Here is a 23831-nt window from a genome sequence, read left to right as displayed (position 1 = left end):
ATTGAGGGAGGGTGGGCTTTGGTAGTTGCAGCTTCATTGTATAGCTTTGCCATAACGGGCAAAAAATCCTCCATAACAATGTTTAAACCATTAATTATAACATTTCAGTCTCACAACCTGGTACAGGAGCAGTGGAGGTCACTTGGTCTGTTCAGCCTGGAGGAGATTGAGGGGAGATCTCATTGTGGTCTTCAACATCCTCAGGAGGGGAAGTGGAGGGGCAGGTGCAAATCATTTCACTCTCATGACCAGTGACAAGATTCAGGGAAACAGCATGAAGCTGTGTCAGGAGAGATTTAGGTGACATACCAGGAAAGCCTTTTTCATCTGAAGGTTGGCTGGGCACTGGGACATTCTTCCAGGAGAGTAGTCACAGCCTGTTTGAGTTCCAGAAGTGCTTGGGCAATGCTATCAGGCATATGGTGTGATTCTGCACAGGGCCAGGAGCTGGACTCAATAATCCTGATGAGTTCCTTCCAACTCAGCATATTCTACCATTCTACAGTTCTATAATACTGTTTTGGTAATTGTATAGTGACCACTAGAATAGCCAGCCTGAGAATTTTTTAAAAATTCATTTAGAATGTAAATAAAAACACCAAAAAGGAGGCAGCATAAACAATTCATGTCAGAGAACTGTTTTCTTAGTTCATAAAAAAACATTCTTTCTTATTTGGTACATGAATATTCCATCAAACTAATATGGGGGGAAAAAAAAGCATCACTCCCATACATGTTTGACTCAAAAGTCTGATGGTTTTTCACTGATTCTCCCTTAAAACTTACATTGCAGCCACCGACAGTAGTGCAACCACACAGCTCCAATACTGTATAAACTAGAAATGGATACAAAGAATATACAAAGAGTATACAAAGAATATCTCTTGTAAAAACTCCATTATCTTTCTCCTTGGTGCCATAATGCATAAAATCTTCAAGTACCATTTAACTAAATCTAGAAGTGCTCCAACATAAATGTAGACAGGCAGAAACCATTGGATATTTTCCAAGATCCTCTACAAAGGGAGCCTGCAAAACTGCTATAATTGAAGCCAAGCAAGGTCAGACTTGACATCCATCTATTAAGATCAATTAAGAATAATTAAATCATGATGCATGGTGGAGTAGATTAACTCTTCCAACCAGGTGATAATAACATCATTTCCCCTTTAGCCCAAACAGCCAATATTGTGGATCTGTTTTCATTAGGAAAGAAAGTTGATTATGTGAACCTACAGTATTCTTTGATGTACTCAAGTTTGTTTGGAAAGAGTACACTCAGTCTTGTTGGTGTGAAAAAATAGACATAAAAAATGGAAGGCAGTTTTCTTGAATGCAAATCTCCAAGTCTGCCTTTTGGGCATGCTTGGGGTGTTTTTTTTTAGAAAGTGAGAGTGAACACATTCCTCCTGCTTGCTGGCACAGACACAGAGATGTTTTTTGTTTTTTGGGTGTCTTTAAACACACTCAGATGAACACTGTCTCTCCAGAGTTTGTCAGCTATTGCCCACCACGCAACTTTATACAATAAAATAACCTTATATCTGAACAGCAGACTGCCGAGCCGGAGCATTCAAGCAGAGTTGCCATCATGCAGTGCTAAGTGACTGTACCAGGTTGTGTCGGCAGCATGGTCATGCTCACCAGCAAACCCTGGCTGGGTGTCTGAAATCTGTGCTCCAGCTACTGGGGCTGTCTCTTGCAAAACTTCTTGGGTTTGGTTACATTTTAAAAGGGAATCTACCTTCTTCCTTCCACTCACAGGGAACAAGGAGTGTTCATGTGGGTTTTAGCACATTCATCTTCTCTTCATAAGACCAAAAACTTAATATGGTAGCTATTAATGCCTAGCATAATAAGAGTGAATAGAGAACTGCATTGTTAAACAAAAATATTGATCCTTATGCTTGGTGGGTAGGGAGTAGTCTGAGATTCAGTAATTACAGCTTCTGCTTCAGTCTCCAGAACAGACTCCAACAAAATGATAGCAAATTACTTTAATCTCTCTGAGTTTTAGTGTCTATAGATTAAACAAATAGAACAATATCACACCTTTTGCAGAGATTGAACCTACGGCTACTCTTAATTAGTATTTGGTATTAATCTGATTCAAGACTTACCAAAATCAATCAAAATATTTCTATTGACTTTTCCAATAAATTAATCATATTTTTTATGCATCAAGTAATATCTTTGGGGTTTTGTTTGGTTTTTTTTCTTTTTTCTGTGAGGGAGAGTAAATGGCTTCTTGCCAAATGACCTGAGGTGATAGATGCTGTGCAGATCCATTGAGAGGGGGCAGGGCAGGGTTTGCGAGAGTTGAGGAATAGGAGGAAATGCTAGCTAGGATATTAATTGTAAAAATCACCTTTTTTAATTAGATATTTTCCAAATCATATAACAATGAATTTAAAGAGTAATGGAACTGATTTGAAAAATATAATGTTGACTGCTTAAAAGTATTGAGTGGTATATAGATAAACTTCAGGCAAAAACCGTCCTTTCTCCTTGCTCTCACCCCTGCCTCCAGTAGAGCTCTGTTCAGTACAATTTGAACAACATTCTAACTTTTCTGCACATGTATAAAATGCACAAAGAGTTCCTCAGCTGACACTTAGCTGGGTCTCGTGAATGCTACCCAAATTATGAAAATAATGCCTCATAAAATATATTGCTAACAGTATTATATAAGGTTTATTATAAATATAATCCTGCATTTTTCATTCAAAGTATTTAAGGATGCTTATCCAAGTGTTTTTTCCCAGTATACCTAGTCTATCAAAACTCAGGTGAAGCATGTGCAATCACCTCTGCATGTGAATATTTCTACTGAACGGGATTTAATGTGCTGAAATTACTGTCATGCACAACTGTTTCCTGAATCAGAGAAGGAGAAATAAAATAATGCTTCATACACTAAATATAGCTAATCAATTTTTAACAGTTCCTGACCATCAGCCTTCCTCAAAGGCCTGAGGGTGTTCTCTTGTGCCTTAAAAAGAATACAAAATATGCTCTGTTTGAGTTCGAAGTTAATAAGGTGTTATTGTTCTGTAAAACAGAAACAAATTAAGAGACTGAAGAGAAATCACACAGAGAAAGTGAAATTTCTAACAAAAATTGCATGCAGAAACTCTGTGAATATCAAACATACCAGTAATTCAGACTTTTAATTTTTTTTTTATCTTTCTAATTAATAACTACTACTGATATTCCAGAGGTTAAGAAGATGAAGTCACATGAATTTCTTCACAACTGTAAAATCAGTTGGAGGTTGAGCAGCTCTGTCACTGCTACTAGATAAAGCCTGGTAATAAGAAATGGCAGCGCAGTAGAAAAAAGATTGTTTCAATTTTGTTTTCTTTCAGCTTACAGGGAGTGACTAGAGGATTTGTAATACTCTGTGTACATTCTCCATTGATATAAACTTGAGAAAGCATGTCTGTCTTAAACCAGCATGCAATATCCATATTAGAACTGAAGGGTAGGGGGGAAAATGGTATTTGTTCCCCGATAATTAGCTTTTCATAAACACTGAACCCATTTCCAAATTGCATGTCTCTTTTATTTAAGAAAAAATATCTGGAAAATCTTCATAACCAAAGTACACATTGTGCTAGCACCTTGTTGGAATTCAAATGCTTTACATTGTGTTGGACATAAGATAGGTAAACTTCTGTTTTATTACATGGAAGATTTAAACTTTTAAAAAGGCATAACCTTTTATTTCAGTCTCAGATATTAATTACAGTAAGAATATAGATAAGAATAATTCTGTGGCCTACCTTTTAGTGTAGTAGAAAGCAAAAGTAAATGGACCACAGTTACTTTTGCTGGAGAGAGCTTGTCATCTGCTGGAGGCAAGCAGAAAGAAATAGTCACATGCAACAGATGAATATTAGATTCAGATACCCTGATGATAGGGGCTCTTATTCGAACAGGATTTTAAAACAGTAGCAAAAAAGTAATAAATAAAATTTGCATCTGAAAGTCATAACTTTGCTCTCTCAGCTTACTGGGTTAAGAACTACTCCAGTGCTCACGAATACATGTTTTGATTTCTATAAAGACTCCTGGCAGACTGAGTCATTTTTGAACATTGTTAGCTCATCTACCAATATTTTTTTCCAAGCTGAGAACTAGACTGAAGGAGAAATCTGCATGCATGCACTGTTCTTTAAGTGTGTACTCACAGGCAGCGAAAGCCTAGTGATCATACTCCAGGGAAGGAAAGATTAATCTGTGGATCATTTTGACTATATTGTCAGGTTCAATAATAGTTTTGCCTGTCTGCAAAATATGCACAAATAAATATGGTATAAACGCTGTTAAATAAAAAACTGCAGCATTAAATAATATGACCTTGCTACCTTTTAGTTGCAGTGTTAGAGTACAAACTTATTTTAATTAGCAGTCAGCAACCAGACTGTAACTTCACTGAAGGAGCATTGAAGAATCACTGCCTATTAACAACCCAGCGGTAAGTAAGCCAGTACAAATACTTATAACCAAATAGTGTACATTTCAGGAGTGGAGAGGATTAGCTATTGGGCACACAACACAGTGGAGGAAATTGCTTTATTCCCAGTACTGCTGGGTACCAGGAGGCAATCACTATGCCTCTAGCCCATTAACAGCATTTGGAGTGTTGCTTCCCATAGAAGGGGTTATTGGCTAACCACTGGGTGACCAATTAAAAGCTATGAATAAGTCCCAAACCAAACAGCATGGGGCCTGTTTGTGGCACAGTGGTATCATTACTAAAGTGAAAAACTTGATGAGAAAGGAGCATATTTAATTATAGAACTATACAAATGGCTAATTAGGACTATAAAGTGAAATGAATGACTTTCCAGTGGATTTTTGAACGTTACTGATAACTGCTCAGCTTCTTTGGAGACCATGAAAGTGATCTACAGTGCTGGGCTGCATGTTATAGTAATGAATAGATCTTCATTACTGGGGACATGTTTGACCTGGTTGCTCAGGTAGCATGGGCAGTCCTAGATTCTGCTCCCTGCAAGGGTTCTGGTGCAGTCCCTGGTCTGCTGTGAGCTTCACTTGCTTTCACCCCATTCTCCCATGTTTAGAGGCAAATGAATTACCTGCAATTGAAATCCCACTCACTTTGAAGTCAAGTGTCTCACTAATTTTGCAGAAGCTTAGACCCATGCTTAGATTTGGCCTTTAAAATCACTAATGGGTTTGAAAAAAATTTTTCCTCTTCATATCCCTCCCCAGGATCTTACAAACTCCTGCACCTGTACCAGTTATTTTAATCTTTACTGCACAAAGTAGAGATTCCTTTAAATGACTTAGTCTAGCTTCCAAAAGAGACCCCAGAGCCCAATGATTTCTTAATGAGTAGTGAACTTTTCATTTCTTCGCTACATGTATCCTCAAAATGAGGAAAGGAATGTTTCTACTTCGCAAAAATGAAGAGACCTGATTTTTTAACTGAGCTTTTTTCCAGCTGTGTAAGCACTCCGAGGCCGAGAGAGGATCCTTATCCAGGCAAACAACCTATGCAATTATTTATTGACACCATTAGTGGCAACAGGAAAAGAAGAGGATGAATTTTAGTTAGTGTAGTGGGCATATTCGACAGCTCCATAAATAATATATGTTACAATATATCCATACCACACGAACCAGTAAAGACAGAGCAAAGCCTGGCCATTGGAGTCCCTCAGTGCTGACAAAAACCCTTGTAAACAATAGGTTTTAGTGGTACAAGAGTTGTGCTGACATTTGTTTAGACAGCGTCCCTAGATTCCCTGATGATGGGGGTCTTGAACATTCAGTGTCTTGCGCACGAAAGGCATCGAAGGCCTGGGAGAAGTTTGTGGGCATGCATGCCTAACCAGAAACTGAGCTACTTTTGGTGAGCTCTGTCTGCATTTCTCAGTCTGCAGAAGAAAATTGTCACTCCTTTCTGGTTATCAGGCTTTTTCACCCTAAATGGTCAAAGCTAAAGGCTTGAAAGATTTAACATGATTCTCAATGCCTTACGGCCTCACTTTCATCACACCCGTTATCATATAAGCACACACCAACTTTTCTGTCCTAACATGCAGAAATTAATGCAGTTCCTTGCTGACAAATAGAAAATCAATTAATGTTTCAAATAAATAGCAATCTCAATTAGATCAGCTTGCTTAATATGCCTTTCTGCCCCAATCAAGTCATCAGACTCTAGTTTGTGAGTCCTATTTTAACAATACACCATGGAGATGACAAAATACTTTACTGAGGCTTAATTTGAAGTTTGGCTCACCCATCTTTTGAATCTATTTCAAAGCGGCTTTAACGACTTTCTTAGCTTTGATACTTCATGAAATATGAATGTAAGTCTAGGCTATAATAATATCAGTTGGGGTTGGTGTTTTACTTTTTTGGGAAGGTTGTTTCTCTTTTTTGTTTGGGGGATTGGTTGGGTCTTTTTTTGTTTTGTTTTTTTCACCAAGGCAAAGCTTGCCAACAGATGGTTGTGGATCTGCTGTTTTATAAGCCTATAAAAGACAGCAATCCCAGCAACAGGAGACCTTCTGGCTTTACCTACAGTGTCCAAAGCCCTTTTAACGAGAATTAATAAACTTCTCAAAAGCAGCAGAAAATGATCATCAGAACCCATATGATGCACATATCATTGCAAACAGCAACTTCTAGGATATTTCAAATTCTGAGTTTTTTCCCTTAAAAGTCTACCATGTTGTTGTCTGAAAAAAAAATATAGAGCATCATTATTTATAGGGAGAGAATATAAAGAATATATTTTTTGCAACTCTTGTAGGACTTTAGGATTTAGGACTAAATCCTAAAGCTGGCATGAGATTGATTAGTACACTATGATATTGGACAGAGAAGTACCAGAAAAAAAAATTATTAGAAATCTTTCAATACTCTTCTGAATCTGAAGCTTATCCACAGATGCTTATATTACAGATGCTTACATTAATGAAAAAGTTTCTCTTCATAGAATCAAGTTATTTTCTCCATGTTTTACTTCTGAAGACAGAATAAGGCTGAAAGATATTTTGCACACTAATCTTAAGTGCTATTTTTCTCTAAATCACACTATACAGCAGAAATCACTATAAATGTTTTTCATCTTTGACCATCTTCTACCCAAACTGCAGCAAAATATCCATCTTCTGGGCTGAAATATTGCTTACAAATATTTCTTCTATTGATTTGATTCATTAATTGGTAAGCAGTGAAAAGCAGACAATGAAGTTGTGAAGTAACTAAAATTCAGAGAAAATGTGGGAATATTTCACCTTACCATCAACACAGGAAACACTTTTCTAGTAGTGTGATTGAGGGAAGAGGTGTACAAAATGGTAAATTATCAGCTCCTTAAAAATTGCTATGGTGTGCAGAATACTTTATTTCTGCTTAAAGGAAAGAGCCAAATTGTGAGTTGTTCTAAATGTTCTCATCAACTTTTCATTGCTAGTACATCCAGTAGTCTGTAGCTCCCCAGTCATTGATAAAAAATTGCAATGATTTTTTGCTGATGTGGACTGTACCATTGCACATTATCGAAAATGTTTCATTTTTGTAATGAAACTAAAAAGGGCTCTGTTTTATGCCGAACAACTGTAGTAATTAACAGACTGTACACAGTACAAATTCTTAAAAGCAGGCATGGCAGCAAGCATAGCAATATGATTCATCCTTCTACACTAAACTGAACACCTAGACATAATTTACTGATGTGGTATCCCACACAGATTAATATATTAGAGAGGTAAAGCAAAAAACTCCATTCAATGCTCTAGCAAATGCCTTGTTGTCTGGATAAGTTAAAGTTGGCTGGTTAATTTTCAAAGAAATGGTAGAAAGGTATAAAGTGACCACCCATAAATCCAGTGATTAGACAATTGTTGCAATTTCAATGTTTGTTGGTCAAGACAATGATTGTGGTCTTGATCCATTAGGGGCTGGGAGAAACCAAATGAAATTCAAAGTTTAGCGGCTTAATGTATGCTCAGGCTGGGTGGGAACACCTGAGGACCTCCCTTGGTGTGGGGAGTTCTACACTGTATGATTTAATGCTGTGGGTAATGGGGAACTTTGAGAGTCCCTCTTCAGGCTTCTGACATCAGCACGGTTGACCAAATATGCCCACTAGAAGGGATGAATTTCTTCAGGCCAACAGCTAATGTGCCAGTACTTCACACCTAAGCCAGTTACATCATGGAGGAGAGTGTAGCATGATGCTAACTTGTAACCTCCGGTTTTGGGTGTGCTGCCCCTCTGCACCAAGGCACTCGCATTGCATATCTTCAGAAAAGCACCCACTGCTTTTGCAAGTGGCCAAGTGTTTTGAGTCATTAACCATTAACATCCCAGTCTCCTGGACTAGCTACTCGTTTGTGCATTCAAGAAGAACAACAAATTTGATAAAGATTTTCTTGAAATAAGGCTGATATATCAAATTTGATCCTAACTTAGCGGAAGGTAAGTGGCACAAATTGTAAATTTTTTGCCTTTGTTGTACCCAACTCCTTATGAATGTTGCTCTCACTTCATATGATGAAAATACTTGCCACTATGGTCTTATGCAGTAGAATAGCCCAATCTATATACTAGTATTTTGATTTACCATATGTTTGTCAGTATTCTATTCTTTAATTAGAATGAAAGGGGTGGCAAATATGCAGTTTCTTTCTTAAGAATATTCATGTAAACTGAACATCCAGTGCCGAAATGATGCAAAAAAAGAGTTGTGGCTAAATTGACATACAGTAAAAAATTGTAACTCTGTCTTCCCCATAAATGCAATGTTGGACTCAGCTGACTTCCAGGTGCACCACCAAGATACTTTATCAATCTCTTCCTGTACAGAGGGAAAAATATGAAGACAGGCTCTGGGGTCGAGATAAGGACAGGGAGAGATCAGTCACCAATTATTGTCAGGGGCAAAACAAAATCAACTTGGGGAAAATAATATAATTTACTGTTGTCTTGTGTTCTACATACCTTGATCGTACAAATTGTAGATTGGACTGTTCTGTTTCCCCCTCTCTGTTGTAATGGTTCTGCCTTGGTTCTCTCCTCCCTCCCTTGTTTTGTCAATCACCCTGTCTCCTCCCCAGTTACCCTAGAAACCAACGTATCCTTTCCCTGACCCCTCCCTGGTGCCCTGTCCATCACTCGGCGACCCATCCTTTCTTTCTAGAAGCTTCCAGCCAGGGTATCGAGTGATTGGTTCAGTGACCAGGGCCCCTCCCTAAAGTTACTCCCATTGGCCTACTTGGAATGTCAATCTTTTGTATCCTATTTGCCTGAAGACCAACTCTACCTCCGTTTCCTGCCCTCTTTATAAACCCCTGCAAGCCCCTCTTTCTTGTCTTTGCCTGTTGGTTCCTGTGGGGATGTTGGCTGTGTGCCGGGACTCAATAAAACCAGATTCACCCCAGCTAGAGTCCACTCTCTTATTTCTTCGGCTGATCATTGCTGCCAGCCACACACCTGAATAAGGTGAGAGCCTTAGACTCTCTCCTGACTCGAGAAGATCAGGAGGGTGTCCCACAGCTGCTAGCGGTGCTGGTTTGCTAGCCAGGACATCCCGAAAGGACAATTATTCAGCACCGCTTCAATTTACTGCTAATCAAATCAAATTAGGAAAATAAGAAATGTAGTACTTCTTCCCCACCCCTCCCTTTTTCTTGGACTCAACTTCACCCTCAATTCTCTGTTCTTCCCCCACCAGTGCTATAGGGGAACATGGAACAGGAGCTGCAGTCTCTTCATCACGTATTGTCTCTGCCATTCCTTTCTTACTCTCTTGTCCTGACCAAGTGTCAGGTTCCTCCAATAGCAAATAGTCTTCCATGAACCTCTCTAATGAGAGTCCTTTCCACAGGCCACAGTTCTTCATAAACTTCCTCAGCATGTGTCCCTTCCATGGGATCAGCCCTGCAGCGATAGCTTGCTTTAGTGTGGCTCCCCCATGAGATAAGTCCTGCCAGCAAATCTGCTCCTCTATGGATTCCTTTCTCCATAGGACCACAGATCTTGACAGGAGCATGCTCCAGCATGGGGTTCCTGCAGGGTCACATCATCTTTTAGGCATCCACCTTCTTTGGTGGCCTCTGTGGGCTGCAGATGGATCTCTGCATCCCCGGGGACCTCCATGGGCTGCCTCACCATGATCTTCAGCGCAGGCTGCAGGGTGGCCTTGGCACTTAGAGCACCTCCTGCTACTCATTCTCCACTGACCTTGGTGTCTGAAGAGCTCCTTCTCTCATGTGTTCTCCCTCTTTTTTTAGAGTTGCAGTTGTACAGCTCTATTTTACCTTCTTAAGTACTTCATCCCAGCGGTGTTACCACTGCTGTTGACTGACTCAGCTTTGGCCAATGTCTTGGACCCAGCTGGAACTGGTCCTTTCTGATATGAGGGGATGCTTCTGGCATCTTGTTACAGAAGACACCCCTGTACTCTCTCCCATTACCTAAACCATGCACATAAACCAAATATACGCAGCTCTTTTCAGCCGGCAGAGACCAGTGGGGATTACCATATTGAGAGGACTGGAGAGGCTTGTGGAAAGAGACATGAATAAAACCCCAGTAGTTGCCAAACTCCTATAAATAGGTTCCATTTTTGGGAATTAGAAAAGAAATTACAATGCAAAAACCTAATATCTGTAGGAATCCATGTTGGTCTAAATTTTGGAGTGTTGGGAAGAAAATAAATGAAATAGACATCATCGTTAGGAGCTTAGTTTACCCAAGCATTTCTTGTGTGGGCATTTGCTGCTGAATGGCTGGATGTGAGATAGCTGATAAAATAAATCAGTGAAGCACTAGAACTCAATGTCTGAGCCCTGTTGAGACGTGAGAAATGTCAGTTTGGACACATTTAACATAGTAATGCGAATGGATGTCTTCTAGACAGAAACATGATGGAGCCTGTACACCTTGAAGTGGAAGTTCACAATTCTCTCGGACAGTGTCAGCAAAACACAGATTTTTGACATGTTCAAAATTTTGAAGTTGTATCTTTGTCTGGTAAGACAAAGATATATTATTATATTAGATATTATATTATAAAACAAATATATTAGTTCCCACAGAAAAATGAAAACAACTTGATTCTTAGCTAAATGGCTACCTACCTGTGATTTCTTGCCTGTGTTTTGTTTTTTTGGACCAAAAAATTATCCAGGATTACTTTAAGGAAGACTGTTAGCAAAATTTTTCTGTCCATAAATGAACATTTAATAGAAGATGTTTATGAAATGTTTTATACTTTTGAATTGATTAAAAATGCTTTTTAGCTGTACCTGAGGCCTACTTTAAAAAAAATGCATCATACTCATTGCCTTCATTACTGAGTTCCCTTTTCTCTTAATACGCTGAAGAATGAACTTGTATTCTGTATCCGAAAGTGTGCTTACAATATTAAAGATGTAGACCAAAAGCTGAAACTTGCTACAGAGGTACTACAAAATACATCTGGTTTTCATGTCAAGCTACTGTGGCTCTCATAAAGGTACTACTGTGTGATAGTCAAAAGATTTCTTGCAAGCAAATTCAAATGAAGATAACGAATTTTCAGTTGGGTCTTCAAGGTCCCCACCATCTTTTTCTGCTGGTTTTCCGTGGAGGTGGTAGTTTTCTCATATGGTTCATTTTCTAACACCAGCCAGAAGTCATCTATAGTGGTCTGAGAGGGAAGGAGTCTTCAAGGACAAGCACAACACCTTTCCGTCCCTGTGTATGCTCAAGCTCCTGCAAACCATGCTCATTGATTGACATCTTCCTCAGCTTACTATGGTATCTTGTCAAAAGTGATGGAAAACTGTTTTGTGGGGTTTTTTTTAATTCCCTTTGAAAATCTAATTTTGCCTTTAAATTGGAAGTAGCACAGTCAACTTGGAATATTCCATCTAATGTAGTTACAGCTCAACCTGAGAGCAATGATTGTGACTTGTAAGGTAAACTGAATAGCAAGGGTAACAAAAGTGAGATTTCCATCCATTTACTGTTGCCTCAATTTTCACAATGACTACATGAGAAAGGCTTTTATTTTTGGCCTTTAAAAATATCAAAAATCCTTGTTTCTTATAGAGAGATATATGAAATGTGTTTTAATATTGAATATATTTTTGGAAAATATTTTTATGTTATTTCATGTTAAAGAAATTTTCATTTTGGTGGTGATGCAGTGTTGTTTCATGAAAGAGTAATGTTGGCATATTGCCTCTTTTTTGGGTGGTGGTTGGTGAAATGGTGGTGTTTCATTTCTTGGCACCCGTGATAGGTGCAAATAAAAAAGTGGGTTTGTTTTGAAAATAAGGGTACTGATAGCTTAAAAGGAATTATTGTTCTGTCCAGTTATCTCGGAAGTTCCTTGCTTTGGGCAATACTTCTTTGTTAGGGAAATACTGACATTTCTGTCAAAATATTTGGTATTTGACAGCCAGAATAAAAAGGACGAGGTATCATTTCCCCCTTAAACTTTCACTGAGGTACAGTTATTTCAACATATATCTTTATTTTAAGCAACAGATTTATACCTAATGTAGTGGCATTCCTTCAGTACCTAGCCATGAAATAATGTTAGTGGCCTAACTAATATTGGCATAATCACGAGAAAGGAAGTTGTAGCACTTTTGTTCTTTTTCAGGCAACTTCTAGGACTGTGGTAACCTACAATGATGAAAATTTTACCTCTGAAAAAGACAACACACAATTTCAAGATACTGTGCTTGTTAAGGGAAGCTTAATGGCAGTCCATAACATTCACACTTCACAAAGAAATTTAATTTTCTGTGTCCTCAAATCAAGGCCAAAAGTTAGAACTTGTGGCCCAGAAAATTGAGTTTTTTCCAACAGTAAAAACATACCTTATCCTTTGCAATACGGTGAGACTCTGATTTGCCTTCAAATGGCAAGAGTTACCTTCAATTTAGTGCAGAAAACAGAGTGGTCAGAAAACTTCCAGGTAGAGGAAACAAGACTGATCCCACAGGACAGTCCCTAGAGTTCTGAGTTCTGAGACTTGCAGGCATTATAAGATCTTTCTCATATGAAGTATGGGCTATTCATTCAGGAAATTTATTCAAATTTAAGAAATCTGCACTTTCTGGCTCCTAAAGGACAAGTGATTTTTGTATACTGCTTTAAATAAGGTTGAAGGACTGTGGGGCAATAATAGGGAACCAGAGAGCAAAAGCAATGTGAGTACTCTTTGTTTTCACAAGACTTCTGAAAAAACATTGGTATAACTATTGTGGGAATACTTTATGTGCATTAAACATTCTGGTCTAGACAAATTTTTCTGAAAAATACATCTCAGTAACCAGTCCCTCAGGCACCCCTGACCCCAGGACCCTAAGTTCAGCAAAGGAGCTGCTTTCATTTGAATCCATTCTTTTGGGGATTACACTGGCTAATAATGGCCCATGATGTACTGTGGATTATGTCAAAGGCATCCACAACACTTCTTTCAGCCTGAACTCAAGAAGAAAGTATTTAGCTTTAGCTATCAGCCAAGACTGGTTAAACTGCTTGCAGACAGGGGAAGAATGAGACAGGCAAAAGGTAACTGGACAAGCCACAACATTTTCACCAAAGTCATGCTTGGAAACCATTGTAAATGAAAATGCTTTACCTGTGATTTTCCTCTGTGCTTATGACAATAGGACCTTATGTACAAATAACAAAAGCCGTAAAACTAAGTAAAATTAATGGAAATTCTTCAATACATGGCAATCTTCAGGATTATAATACTGGGTGGCTTCTTGGGAAATGACAAAAACAACGCTTGCAGAATTGGGTTGTCAGGGAGCCAATGTACTTAGGATGCAGGAATTTTGTGCAATTAGAACAGTTAGTCACAGCAAATTTGTCATGCTTTAAGTTATGGTAGGTTTTATCCCCTGAAAACATAAATTAGATGAAGGTCTGAAGTTGTACAACATTATTAAAGTCTTCATGTACATTCTGCAGGTAATTTCTGGCTAATGAGAAAGGTATGTTGCTAGTAATTGAAAGATTACATCATTATTTGTTATTATTCTTGATTGTCCTCTTGTTCTGTTCACCTGAATGCAAATGAAAAAGTAATATATAAATCAATTAAAGTTAAAATCATACAATGCCGAGCAAAACATGTAAATACAAACAAAATTAATGTATTTGGAAAGGCTATATAATTTATAAAAGTGAAGAAATATATTACTGATCAGATGCAGTAGAAAACATTAAATACTGTCATAAATGTGAAATAAGTTAGGAAATTTGCATGCATGATCATCTGTGAATTAGCATGTATAAAAGTAAAATGAACTCAATTTTTTAAATTGTGATTTTCATATTAAGAGCTGGTATCCTAGAGCTACACTAAAAACATCATTGCAACAGTAGTTCCTTTCCTCAAAACAGGAGAGTGAAAGATGGAGTCCAAAGAAATGTAGTTAGTATTTGTCAATATGGGTGTCCTGTTCTTTTTATGAACTGCCTTAGATCCTTAGGAAAGACCTATTCTAGAACATAAGAATTTTTTTTGAGTTATTTATGTTAATATCAAGGGATGTGCCTAGGAAAGAAATATACGAACAAGTGGTATATGCTTGTTCTGACACTGTCCCAAAGCTAAGGGATTAACTTTGCCGTAGTCCTTAATTTCCATTTTGCCTGAGAAAAAATGGTTACCAGATGGCTCATGGCTATTTTTACATATTGTATGGCAAGATTCCAGCTGATAATTATGACATTACAGCAACAGTCTATGTTTTGTGTTGTGAATATTTGGCACTTAGCTTAGTAATCACTCCATAGAAATGATTTCTTCTCTTGCTGTCTTTCCTCCTTTGCCATTTGCTCCTCTCTTCCCCACTTTGCTCTGTCATGTTCAGCTGAGACAGAAACAAAATTCAGGAAACTGTCTGAGAAATAAATAAATTTTTATGGAGTCCATCCTTAAGACAGGAAAACCAGACAACTTGCAACTAAAAATCTCTTCCATTAAACACTTCTCACTACCAAAAATTATGTAATTTCTGGATTTGTACTTTTCATTTCTGTTTTGATGTCTTAGACTCCATCGAGGGTAAATAAGGCGAAATTGTCTCATTCGTGGAACATCAGAAGAGCCATGTACTTCAGTAGTGAATTTGTTGCTTATGTTTTCAGGTCTGTCATATGACAACTATATTACAGGATTCACTCACCTATTTTATTAGCTGTTTTGCTTTAAAACCTCCCAGGGAGGCTGTGTGAGAGATGGAGAATCTGAAAGCAAAGGTAATTGTGATTACAGCAATTTTGTACTGTTATGTAGAAGTAATAAATCTAAAATGGTAATGTAACACTGGAGTCGAGATGAGTCTTAAAGAATACTGGAAGTAAGAGCTATGCCTTGTTAATGAGCCAACTCACATGCATTGAAACAGGGAACATATTACAATACTATTTTATTTCAAGTGTAGAAGCCTGTCTTGATTACTTTAACTCTCCTAAAGGTCATGTAGTTTACCTTGAATTTCTTAGAATCCTGCCTCTCTTATTCATTTGACACTCTTCAAAACATATTTTAAAGGAAATATATCTACAAATGCAAAAGATATATATTTGTATATACAGCATAAGCAAGAAAGGAGAGAGGGAACATAACAAGAAAATGGAAAGTAAGTAGTTTTTAGGATAGATGCTATAGAATGGCATTTTTGTAATTGTTACTCATGTTTCGCATATTTTTGGCAGTTTGTTTGTCAGTTTCAATGATAAAAAAATTGCTATGTGGCTTAAATGAGAATTAGTTCCTTGTGAATGCAGAAAGACTTGGTCAAAAGCTGTGCATTTAGAAACTGTATTGCTCTCCCTAGACAATGTGAATGGGAATCATGCACAGTTTGGCACTGTTGCTTCTCTGCTTGTTTGCCTTCAGTGCATACTTTCAGCTAATTACTGATGTAGAGTATCCTTTGCTATTCCCCACACCAAATAAATTAACAGTTTACTTTCTGGAATGAAACACTGTAACTTTCTCTGAATTAATTGTTCAAAGCAAAGTGAAACATAAAAAAGTGGTATTTGAAGAGAGTTTACTTATACTTTACTCAAAAAAAAAAAAAAAATCAAAAGAGCAAAGCTCCACACTTCTCTTAACTTCCTGGAGTTTTGGGAGGCTGGGGGAGTGGAGCAGGAGCAGAGCATCATCCAGTAGCAGACTGCATGTGCCCAATCCAGTTTGTAAATGCATTGGCCAGACACAGAGAATAATTCCGAGGGGAATAGGGATCTCTATTTCTTACAGAAAGCAGGAAAAAGCAAGTTTCAGAATGAGACAATCTTTTCAAACATTCAAAAGGAAAAAAACCAGAAGAATAATAGGAAGAGGCTATGCAGTCAAATTCCTCCTCTCATTAAAACCAGCCAAACAAAAAAACCCCTGGTATCTGTATAAATTGAAGCTCCAATGCAAGTATCTGCAGAAAATTGAGAGCTTTTTAAAGAACCTAATAAGATGAAAATAATAGGCAATATATAATGACAGAACAATGATTTTAAATCCTTGCCGTAATGAAAATTTTAGAGTAAAAGCATTTACACATGCTAGACATCTTATGTCAATGGACCCTGTTTTACCTTTAATGATTTATCTCATTACAATTGAATGTGGCTTTAATCCCCTTGTCGCCTGCACTGAATTTGAAGATTAGCATTCTGAGAGACTGAGTCATCAGGTTATTCTGAACAAGTTGGCAATCATTGACTTTGAGACAAGTTCTGATCAGTGCAATACAAGGTTAAGGTAATACTTGCTCTTCTTGACATTTTGCCTCCCATTCTCGGTTAGGGAGACAATCAACCGTCTGTGAAAGATTTCACAAGTGAAGGTGTTTTAAAGTATTTTCTAAAACCAAATTAATGGCACAAAATAATGGGGAACCAACCTGTTATAAGGCCTAATTTAAACATATTTTGCCAAATGAAGTGTAGCCTTTCACCTGCAGTGCCGAACATCCTATCCACATCTGTCTTTTCATTTAATTTCTGCAGAACAGCTCAGTCTTCCACTTTCAAAGCAGAAGTCATGTAAGCCTGATACCAGGCCATAAATCTTCTTTAGTAGCATGCTACCTTGCTGGAGAGCTGTGGAGGAAGTTCATGTTGTTTTCATTTTCAATGTGAGAGACTTAAATACTGATGGTTAATGCAATATCTTTGCTTGCCAAGATTTGTTTCCCAATTCAAGGGCTGTTCCTCATGCTGGTGTTTAAAAGTTGAATCTACTTTTATGCCTTAATAGTAGGAAATTGCTTTCAGGAAAAGATGTCATCTCTTGGCTTTATTATACTCAACATGTTTCACAAGATGTTGATTTCTTCTGAGCATTGCTTCTTGTTGCATTTGCATCCTGATCTTTTGCCAGAGAGGTTTTGCAGGCTCCAATATTTTTTTTTAATTTATTTTTTTAGTTGATGCCCTTGTTCTCTGTGTAGTTGATTTGTTGATTTCTCTCCTGGAAAAGACTTTCCATTTTCTTGGTTCTTTTCTTGGGTACCAATAAAATAATTGTTGCTATCTCTGTTTTTCAATAAGTATCATAACTGCATACCTATATGCTGACTATACATATGTGCAGATAACTCTCTGCAAATTATTTCCTTATACTTTCTTAGCAGGCATCATGATAGAAAAAGGGATGCATGTATTCATGCTCTCAGTTCTTACATGTAAGTAACCAGCTATTATCCAAAAAGAACCCTCTTGAAAATAAAAACTATGCTAATGACATGTTTCATATAGGAATATGCATCTACTGCTCTATAGAATTATACAAGAACATTACATATGATAATGTACAAATGTACATTAAAGATTATGCTCCATATAAATATGTTTTCAAAAGTAGTTATGGATACATTATTAGATAAAACATATAATCCATTTGCAGTAATTTTACTGCAAATTAACCTCTTCAAAGCTTCAGTTGTTTTTTGTTTTTTCAGATTTTTGAGGTTTGTTTTTTTTTTTTTTAGTCTGATATTCAGCATTGGACATTGGAAGACTAAGTGAAGAGCTAGATACTGGGAATGATATCCTTATTTTGCAGATTTTTCTTCTCCAGAATTGAAAAATTATTAACATTGTTTTAAAAGTTATTGAAGGGAAGGAAAATAGTAGCTAGATAAAAAGAAAGAATGCATTCTGCAAGAAAAACTCAATAGAAAGCAGTAGTGCAATATACACGGAATTAATTTTATGTGCTATATCTCTCAAAGGTAGAGAAATATTTTTTCTTATTGTAAAACATTTTTGACAATGAAGGTAATTTCAAAGCTCTTAACAAGAAAACACTGCTTTTAAAATATTTGTTGAAGGTATTGAAAAATCTTTAAAACTTCTAAAATATTTGCTTTTCATGGTTTCAGGGTTTGTTCAAATAGTTTCCTAGATGAGAACTAGATCTTAATTACATTTTTTTAAAAAGGTGAACTAGCTTTAAAAAATAAGATTTTTTAAAATCAAACAAAATTCTTTCTATTGTTTTTACTTATAAATTTCAGATGTTCAGCTTTTCAGCTGAACTGGAAGAGACTTTTAGGGAAATCTTAAATTGCAGAAGTACTGACTCCTTTATATCATACATCTGACTTATCGCTGTGAGGATGTTCATAATGTTAAATTCACAGACACTGCCTCTCTGTCGTGGTTGTCTAACTGACTCAATTGTCATTATCAACTCTGACAGTTGTAGCTGAGAGTGAGACACTTCAGATATTTAAACAGAAAATCTCGACTTCTAATAACAGTTTTGTCCCTCAGCATTTAGGATTGTCTTGCATATGAAGCAGAACAAGACTTGCATGACAAAACCGCTTTTCTTTTTCTCTTAAACAGACAGGGAGAGAACTATAAGAACAAGCTCTCTATGATTTTGTGAGGCAGTGTGTCTCAATATTCCTAAACCTGTTATGAAGCATTTTGTGTGTGTGTATGTGTCTGTGTCTGTGTGTGTGTGTGTGTGTGTGTCTGTGGACCTTTATATTCCACTCAAAACTGCAGTGGGATTTCTATTGCTGTCAAGTATTATCAAATATACTGAAATGAATTAACTTTGTGGCAGAAACCTGGGCAGAGAACCACTCTCATTTTAATATAATTGCTACTAATTGTAAATTTCTCAGTTGCTCTTTCACTCTCTGAAGTCTGCTGTCCCTATGAAAGATGTTTTAAGTCCTCATGTCCCTGCTGGTGCACATGTGGGTGCTTCAGCTTAAAAGGCACCATATAGAAAATCCACTTTATTGTCAGCTGAATCTATCTTTTTTTTTTTTTTTTTTTTTTTTTTCTTTTCTAGGACAACTAACATCACCAGTAAATCATACAGAATGTACCCCTAAAAAGCTAAGTAATTAATGAGTGTAGTAAGGAGCGAATTGCTTCTTATAACCTGATCAGAGAGTGTCAACAAAGACATGCAAACACATGCAGGCTGAAATTGCATATGATTCTTATCATTTCCACTTTTCTTTACACATCTACATGGACAAGGTGTGTCAAATGTCTCGGTGTGAGCATCTGTGTGTCTGTATGCAACTCTGTGTGTATAAAATCATGTGTGTATGTGTATGTGTATAAAATGTATGTATACCTTTTTTGTTTTCACTGATTAGATTGACAATAATATTTTCTCTACTTTACTTAAGGCTGTATACATTCAGAAGTCTAAATGGAAAAGAATTAAAAGAATTACTAATTACTAATTCTTCATTAGAGTTTAATTTAGATTTTTACTTTTTTTTTTTTTTTTTTTTTTTTTTTAAGCAGGCCAACCCTTAACACTTATTTTCTTGCCCTCAGTTCTCCAGGCAATCTGAGTGAACAACTGTTCTTTTTTTGTTACTCAAAATATGGAAATATGACATGGACAAGATCTGAGTGAGGGAAGTATCACATTTCTTTTTGAAAGAGGTAAAAAGGAGGATGATAGATACACTGCCCAATCAGCCTCCCCTCTGTGGCCATAACTATCATGAAAGAGATTTTGCTGGACGATATATCAATGCATATGAAAGACTGGAGATAGCCTGCATGGCTTCACCACAGGCCAATTGTGCCTCACTAATCGAGTAGCCTTCTACATTGGAGGACAACTGAACTTCTGCAGATGGATTCTACCTGCACTTCTGCTCGGCCTTGGACATGGTCCCTACTTCTGAACTGCAGAGATATGTGACTGATGGATGGCCGCAACCAAATATCTAATATATTAACTAAATATCCATATCTTAATGTAGGAACCAGTAAGGACTGGTGTCACTCAGGGGTCCATACTGGAACTAATAAATATTTTTACATAACCTGATCAATGACACAGAAAATTATATTGAATGCGTGTTTAGCAAGTTTGTGGATGTCATCAAGCTGTGTGGTGTAGTTGACACATTGGAGAGAAAGGATGTCTTCCAGAAGGACCTTGAAATGTCTGAGAAGAGGGCCCACGTGACCCTCCTAAATCTCAACGAAGCCAATTACAAGGTCTTGTGCCTAGGTGAGGTCAGTCTCCAATAACAGTAGAGGTTCTGTGGTGACTGGATTGAGAGTACTCCTGCAGGGAAGGGCCTGGTGATATGATTAGAGGAAAAATTAGATGTAAGCCTGCAATGAGTGCTTGTGGCCCAGAAAGCTGCAATACTCCATATACATTTGGTAGGTTTTAAATAAATTAGAGAAATTTTAATGTTGGACTGAAAACCAAAATGGAATATTTTATTCTAGTTCTTTTATATAATCCATATCTTTCCAGTGTGAGAACAGTCTTTACAGAGTTTGCATCAGTATGCTATCTTGTTCTAGAATGTATTCAACAGTGAGGAAAGAGATGGCTCTGCTACATTTAAAACAGTAGATGAAAATTGTAGTCTTCATTAGAAGCAAAAGCCTATGAATCCAGCTGGGTCATTGCGACTGCAGCAGCTATTCAACACAGAGAAATGCTGTACTCATTGAAAACAATGAAGCAAAATTTAGGTGCTATAACCAGCTTTAAATATTTTATACTGTCTAGAAACCCTTAACTATCCCTGAGTGCTGTCAGCAGCCAGCGTGTTTGCACCTGCAGCCACTGATTCCGGCATGGTCTCATTCTTGCCATATGGGTAGGTATGAGATGGCTCAAAGCCCCTAAGGAAGACTGATCTAGAACTGCTTTGAATGTTGTTTTGCAGCAGTGGTATGCTTGCAGTTTTCCTCTCTTTCAGCTATTGATTGTTATGTATTCAGTATTCATGGGTCAGTGCATGCTGGAAGCAAAGTAACCAAACACATCTGATGCCTTGAGAGGCTACACAGTGTTAAAGGAACAAAGTAGGTATTTATTAAAAAGGCCTTCAAAGGATACCCCTTGGGCAGTACAAGAGCCTGGCCATGGCTCTGACGAAGATGGACACCGAGTCACAAGTTTTCACACTTTTATAAGTTTTGGTGCATTTCCATATTGGGATTAATTGTCCAATTACAGATTCAGGTTATTAAGTCCCATCCTCCCAGATTGCTCTCCTCAATTCACTGTTGTTTATACTTTTTGGGCCTGAAGCTTCGACAGTGTCCTTGGTTCTCAGGCTGGAAAAGGATTGAGTTGTTTAACTAAACTGTGAGGAGAGCTCTATATAAAGTTCAGAGTTACATATTAATGCAGTACAGAATCTGGATAGTATGAAAGCTAGAACTTAAGGCATCACATTGCCATTCAGTTTCTATGCTTTTGGTCTCTTTTTCTCCTCCCTGAGTAGCTTTAATTGTAGTGGTTTGTTTGTTTGTTTGTTTGTTTTTTTTAATTTCACATGAATTATAGGCTTCCATTTTCACTTTTGCCTGCCTTGGTTTTTGTTTCCTTACACACTCTAATGTAAGGCCTGCCTTGCCATGTGTTCTTCAGCTGGAAGAATTAATAACAGCCATTTTGACAATGTGTTTCTAATCCCACGAGCTCTCTTTCATCCTTCTTCACAACATGTATTTTGATTGTTTTGTCAGAGGATGTTAAGGATTTGCTAAGGACAGCTGTTTATGAATGCTTAGACTTTAGATGGCAACATTTTGATAAAATATCTGTAGGAGATATTCTGTTGCACTAGAATTCAATATGTAGCTTACTCCAGAGGGTAATACTTACCTTTCTTCAGATTACTTTGGGTAGTGAAGACATATATGACCTTCTCTTGTCAGAGGAAAATTTTTGTTTTGCTTAATAATATTACTGAATTATATGAAGTTCTGCCTCTCATTAGTGTCAGTCCAAAATACTGGCACTATGATATGATATTAATGATATTCTTAATGATATTATATATAATAATTATATTATATTTACTGATATTCTTGTTTGCCTGTATTCTTGTGGGTTTAGCTTATGTCATTGCTTCAGAAGATTTCTAATCCCATAACTATAAATTAGATTTTTTGGTCTGCCTTTGTCTAGAGCACAGGAGGTTAAGGTCTTCTGTAAAATCTGTGTGGAAATATACAGTCCTCATAGTTATCTAGTTTTTCCCTTTGCTTTATGCAATTACCTGAATTGGGAAAAAATACAGTATTATTTTATAGTACATTTTCAAACTTTTGAGAAAGATAAAATATATGCCTAAAGAAAAGATGGCCCAAAATCATTGTATATGAGTCTGAAACAATAGTGAAAGTCGTGGTATTAGTTTTTTGTTAATTTGAAAAATTTTACTTCAGAGACAAGTGCTGTAGACAAAATCTGTGATCATATAGAAGCAGAAAAGCTTTGTTGGTCTCCTGCCTCTCAAGAAAGATGTTGGGAGCAGATCATCTGGAAGAGCAACAGGAAAAAAAATATGCTGAAGTAGGACAGAATAAAAGCAGTGGGCTGTACAGGTTTGTGAGTAAACTGATTTACTAAGCAGAACACTTCATATAGGATCACAGAATCATAGAATCATTTCAGTTGGAATAGACTTCAACTGCCATTGGATCCAACCATTAGCCTTACACTGCCATGTGAATTGGAGGGGACACAGCCAGGATAGCATGCCCAAACTGAACAATGTGATGTATATGTCTGCTCAGAAAACAAAACAAAACAAAACAAAAACCCCCAAAAAACAACCAACCAACCAACCAACCAACCAAACAAACAAACAAAACAACAACCAAAAAAAATCACATTAAGAGAAAGAAAGAGGAACTCACACAAATTTGTTATTTAGAATGTTTGTCTTCCAACATCTGCTTCCCAGGAAGTGGGCCCCTGCTGATGGAAAGTAAAGAATAAATATTTTGTTTTCTTTTGCTTCTGCATGTGACCTTTGCGTTTGCTTTAATAAATTGCTTTTACTTTGACCCACAAGGCTTTTTTCCATCTTTTTTTCTCTGCTCAATACTGCTAAGAAAAGGAGTAACAATGCAGCTTGGTGGGCACCAATCAAAGTCAACCCACCACAGAAGTCAGTTATGTGGTAATTTCTGAGTCAATGGAAAACACTGTGGAGTCACACAAGAACAATTCCCTCTTTTGTTATTACTTGAGCTTGTGAGGCGTTTATTTTGTCCTGTGTTGATCAACATGTTGACCTCTAACTTCAGAGGGAAGTAAACAAGGTACAACCTCATGCTCTGACATCACTTTTGTTTACCTCAGTGACCACTCTCATCAGGGAACCAAATGGAGGTCAAGAAATTCTGCCCTTGATCACTGGGGAGGTGAGGCACTTTCCACTACAGAAAGCAGAGGCAAATCTATTTAAATACAAACAAAATGTAATTACATATCTGGTAATCAGTGTTGGTGCAGGTGTTGCTGGCATAAGATTCAAGCAGATTAATTATTTACACAGATT

Source organism: Motacilla alba, chromosome Z (genome assembly GCF_015832195.1).
Source record: "Motacilla alba alba isolate MOTALB_02 chromosome Z, Motacilla_alba_V1.0_pri, whole genome shotgun sequence".
Classification (NCBI taxonomy): Eukaryota; Metazoa; Chordata; class Aves; order Passeriformes; family Motacillidae; genus Motacilla; species Motacilla alba.
The sequence above is the reverse complement of the archived record's forward strand: the minus strand, read 5'-3'. Positions refer to the sequence as shown.